Below are 5,806 nucleotides of genomic sequence, written 5' to 3' on the forward strand. Positions count from 1 at the left end.
TATATATATATATATATATAATGCTTTCATTATCCATTCATCCATCAGTGGACATGTAGGCTGATTCTATTTCTTGGCTATTGTGACTAGACCAACAATACAAGCATCTCTGTAGTAGGCTATAGCACAGTTTGGTATATGCCCAGGAGTGGTAGAGTTGGATCCTGTAGGAGTTCTCTTTTAGTTTTTTGAGGAACTTCTACACTGACTTGAATAGTGACTACATCAGTTTACACTCCATTAGCAGTGAATAAGGAAGAAGGGTTTTCTTTCCCCATATCTTTCATCTTTTGTTATTTGATTTTTTTAAACTATATCCATTATGGCTGAAATGAGATGGAATCTCAAAGTAGATTTAGTTTGCATTTCAATAATGGCTAAAACTGTTAATCACTTTTAAAGATATTTATTAGCCATTTGTATTTCTTCTTTTGAGAATTCTCTGTTCAGATCCACGGTCTGTTTTTTAGTTGGGTTGTTTGGTTTCAGATTTTTTCAGTTCTTTGTATATTCTAGACATAGATACTTTGTTGGATTTATGGCTAGAAAAGATTTTTCTCCAATTGATGGGCTGCTGCTTCATTCAAATGAGAATTTATCTTTTTGCTTTCATGAGGTGCAATTTGTCATTGTTGGGTTTATCCTGAGTGACTATCATCTTATTGACAAGGCCTTTCCTATGCTATATTTTATAGAGTATTCTCTATCTTTTGCTTTGACAGTTTCATAGTTTCAGGTTTCTTACTGAGATCTTTGATCCATTTGGAATTGGTTTTTGTACAGGGGAAAGAAATAAAGATCTAGTAGCTATTCAGTTTTCCCAGCACTACTTGTTAAAGATGCTGTCTTTTCTCCAATATATACTTTTTTGCATATTTGTAAAAAATCAGGTGGCTGAGAGTTCTGTGAGCTTGTATGTGGGCCCTCTATTCTATTGATCTATATATCTTTTTTGCCAGTACCAAGATGTTTTTATTATAATTTGTTGTATAGTTGAAATCAGATATGGTGATACCTCCAGTATTGTTTTCTTGCAGAGGGTTGCTTTGACTATATACGGTTTTCTGTACTTGCAGATGAATTTTAAGATTATATTTTTTGTGTTTGAGAAAAATTGCACTGAGTTTTTTTATCAAGATTGTATTGAATATGTGTATTGCTTTAGTAAAATGGCCATTTTCACAATATTGATTCTACCTGCATAAGACATCTTTCCATCTTCTAATGTCTCCCTCAATTTCTTTCTTCAGTGTTTTAATGCTTTCATTGTAGAGCTTCTGTATTTCATTGGTTAAATTTATTACAAAGTTATTTTTGGAGGTTATTATGAGTGAGATTATTCACTACTTTCTTTGTCAATATGCTCCTCATTGACATATAAGAAGGTTACTGATTTTTATACATTACTTTTATATCCTGCCACTTAACTGAAAGTGTTAATCAAGGCTGAGTTTTTGGCGGAGTCTTTAGGGTCTTATACATATAGAACCACTCACTCTAAGGCACAGGAACAATGCTGAAGAGGGGACAGAAAGAAGGTAAAAGCTGTAAGATACGGAGACTTGTGAGAAGCTGAAGTCTGGACATGGCATAGACATGACATCATGGTCTCAGAGAAGCAGGAGCTGCCTGCAATGTACCTGTGCAAGACTGAGCCTGCCAACAATCAATCATAGATCAGGGAGAGCAATGTGATACTACCCCTCCCTGCTTAAATAAGGACTGGAGGTGCCTTCTGGAGGAGGAGCCGTCATTGTCTTCAGTGGTGTACCTACTGCTGAGCCCACCATGCTGCAATAGATAATCCCAAACCCATGGTCACACAGGCAGCCCTAGTTAAAATGAATGGACCACAAAACAAAAAGGCATGCATGTGGGAAAGGGACTTGTGAGGGGAGGCAGTAAAAGGAGTGGAAGGGAGGTAAGGCAGAGTAGGAAGACAATAATCAAGATTCACTATATATCTATATATATGATATTGTCAAATAACACATTTAATAAAAATAAAAAGTTATTTGAAGGCAATGAAAATCTAGTGCTCACTAGTACAATTAAAAAATTACTTATTTGAGGACCTTGAATTAGTTCCACCCAAAGGGAATATGTACATGTGTCATAGGATTTTGACTGTGTTAGTGTGTCATAAGAGAATCAAACAGATCACAGAACAAACTTAGGACTTGCACCACAGTATGAGCCCATGACATCTATTACTTGTCCAAGGTTAGGCCCAATAATTAACCTCTAGCCACATGAGCAAGCAGCACCTCAGCTGTGGAAGACCGTGGCTCCCAGACTTTCTTCAACTGTGGATGAGTGATCATAAGAGATATGGAAATAGAGCTACCACTACAGTATCACCGCTACAAAGGAAGAATCACAATCATCAACAGTACTTCAGTAAAAGACATTCAAACAATACACATTAACCCCCTTCATTCTACAGTATTCTGTCTAAAAGCCAAATTTCCCCTGTGCCGCCACCTGTCCATTTAGAATGAGCTACAGAAGCCGCATGCCTGTCTCTTTGAGTTCTTCATGTAGAAAGTGATTGTTTATAATTCTGAAGTTAGAATCCAGCCAACTCCCCCATCTCATTTATTCCCACTTTTACTTTGCTGCTTAGAATGGAACAATTATGTTAAGTACTTATATTTTGGAAGGTTTTAGGAATAGAAGTCTAAAATGAACCTGTCTTTCTGTTGGATGAAATCATAATGCCTCAGAGAGGAAAGTAATGGAGAATTAATTCCAAGGCCTTAACATGAGCCCATTATTCTTGACTTTGGAGGGGGAAAATATACATTATAAAGACATTTTGATATCCCCAGTCTGTCTGCAACAGAATACTTTTATTTCATTTCTCTAAAAATTTTATACTACTACTATATGTTCTAAAACATATTTTCAGGCACTCAAAGGATTATAAATCACCTTGACAAAGTGCTGGTAACAAAGTTCCTAACCTGCTCTTAACTAGGTTGCTATAAGTATGGAAAGTTAGAGCAAGTAGCCAATGTGGGGAATCTTTTGAATGCTTGTAGGATTCCTGCCCCAGCTTTCTAGAAGGAGTTCCATTAAGGAACATTTCTTTTGTACAAATAATAGCAAGGACTTGAAAAATAGTAAAAAGCAGAAAACTGTCTTAAACATTATATTACATCTTTAAAGGCAAAACTCTTTACAAAGCCATTTCATAAAAACTTGTTTATATATAAAGAGAATATAGGTAATCATATGCTTTTAAACTGACTTTAATAATTAGAAATATAAAAGTAAAAATAATTTCAGAGAAACAAACAAACAGAAAACAAGAAAGGATAAAATAAATGGAGGGTGCTACCTGGGAAGTGGGTGTTTAAAAAAATTCTTCAAAGCATAAAAATTTGCTCCTTAATAATTAGTAGATGTGAAAAACATTACCACTGAAATCTACCTGATGATTTTATATCCATGCTCAGATGCCAAGGAGCTCAGAAAGCAACCAACTGTGACTAGTAATTATCAGATGTATAGAGATTAGAAACACATATGCATCTTAGTGTCAATTGTATTAAAAATGAATTTTTCTGTATGAAGCTGTGTATTTTAATAATGAAATGGAGATCTTTTTCAAAGTTTAAACCCTCATTTAATTGTGTCTTATAGCATTTATATAGAGTTCAATCTTGTATAACTGTATTAATTCAACTGTAAACCTAAAAATTTACAGCCAATTTTTGAAAGAGAAGCATCTTAGCTCTGGAAATTGTTATTTAATACGTCAGTGCTGTTGTAATGAAATGCCTCTTCTAATTATATGGTTATTAAATAAATAATTAAAAATAAATAAAAGAGAAATTACAAAGCAAGTTTTCTATAAAATGAAACACAGTGGCCTGATGAATATGACAGTGTTTGAAATCACACTGTGAAAAGATGGAAGATAAAAGTGAAGGTTAAAAACATAAACTGGAGCTAGAGAGAAGGATCAGAGGTTAAATGCACTGGCTGTTCTTGCAAAAGACTCAAGTTTTGTTTCTAGTGCCTAACAACTGTTAACTACAGTCTCAGGAGATCCAGTACCCTTTTCTGGCCTCCTTTAACATTGCATACATGCATGCACTTACAAGCATGCAGTCGAAACACTAATACACATAAATTTTTTTAAAAAATTAAATATAATGCATCCATCTGCTTTTTTACAAAAGATATATAAAATAAAATAATACATGTTAGAAAACAAATTACAGGGAGAGTTCAAATTAATAAAAACAAACAAAATAAGTAACAACACTGTTCATTTCAAAAAAATGTAAATCAGGATAAAATAGGAAACTACAAACAATGATCATGATAGATTGATAAAAATACAATTTACCTAAGCCAGCCACAGCTACATAATGAAACCCTGTCTCAAAAAATTAAAAATATCAATTTTCATAAAAGTCAGCAGAATGAATTGAAATTTGAACTAAGCATAGATTCACAGAAAAAGATCGTCACAAAGTGATTTTTTTGCTTTACTACTTCACTTTCCTTTAATGTTCACATCTTTGCTATTATTATTGTTTTGAGATTAGGGTCTCACTCTGTAACCTAGGCAAGGCTTGAGCTGTATACCCAGGGCTGGTCTTGAGTTAATGTTAGTCTTCTGCCTCAGCCTTCCAAGTCCTGGGAATCCACATATGGGCAAAATGGGCTGCCTTCATAGGGGGTGAGTTCCCTGGCCTTATAATCACTTAAGCAGGACTTGAGGATATTTAATTTATATCTTGGGTGCATCCCAGTATCACATCTCTGCCTTTTGCTGATGTTCAACCTGTTTGATTCATTTTCTAGTTTAGTGGCAGAACTTCTGATAGGATTCTACTATTGCCAAGTCATTTAACTCTTGGATTTAGCTTTTTAAAAATTCTTACAAACTAGTTCTCATAAAACTGAAATATCTATTTACCACACATGTTAAGAAAGAGCACTTCGTGATACATTTGAAGTCCCTTTGTTCCCATTAACTTCATTTCCTTCTCGTCTCTGTCTCTTCTTTGACATTATCCTGAACTTAGTGTGTATTTCCCTTATGCTTTTCTTTATGCTTTTAATGCATAAATATTTATGGGAATGCATGTTTATATACTTTGGTGATTTACTATAACGTCGTGATGACAGTGAGTTTTCATTGCTTTACATGATGTAAAGAAGAAAATTCTTGTATGCATTCTATGTGTGGAGAGGTGAAGGTTAGAGTAGTTTTCCAACTGGTGACATGTCCTTTCCTTGTCATCATCAGTCAATTAGTGAGCTGAGGTGACCCCTCTTAAACCTGAAGTTGGCCAGCTAGGACCTGAGACCATAAGAAGTATAGCTGACTTATTTTTAGGTGCCATATACTATTAACATTGTTGACGTTTTTAATTCACAGGAGAATTCTTAAACTTGATACAGACAGTCCTTCTAATGTCATCTTTGGGGAAAGGCCAAATTTTTGTTTTTCAACTGTACAAAGACTCACATTTTTATAAAATACAAAATAAGTGGTCTGAAAATGCCTTTTTGTGGTCAATGTTTTCAAATTGCTTACTCCCAGTTTTTGTACTTGTCTCCTCATGGAGTGGTCACAGCTATTCACAAAGGGAAGTCTAGCAGAGGATTATACTTGGATTCACAGATATAGGAGTGGGAAGCTATGTAATGAAATTTAAACATTTTTGGATTGGAGAGGTGGATCAGCGGGTAACAGGCCTGGCTACACTCGCAGTGGACCTGGATTCAGTTCATGGCAGCTAACAACCATCTTTAACTCCAGTTCCATGGGCTCCAACACCCT

The sequence above is a fragment of the Nannospalax galili genome, unplaced genomic scaffold (genome assembly GCF_000622305.1).
Source record: "Nannospalax galili isolate Female #2095 unplaced genomic scaffold, S.galili_v1.0 scaffold128, whole genome shotgun sequence".
Lineage (NCBI taxonomy): Eukaryota > Metazoa > Chordata > Mammalia > Rodentia > Spalacidae > Nannospalax > Nannospalax galili.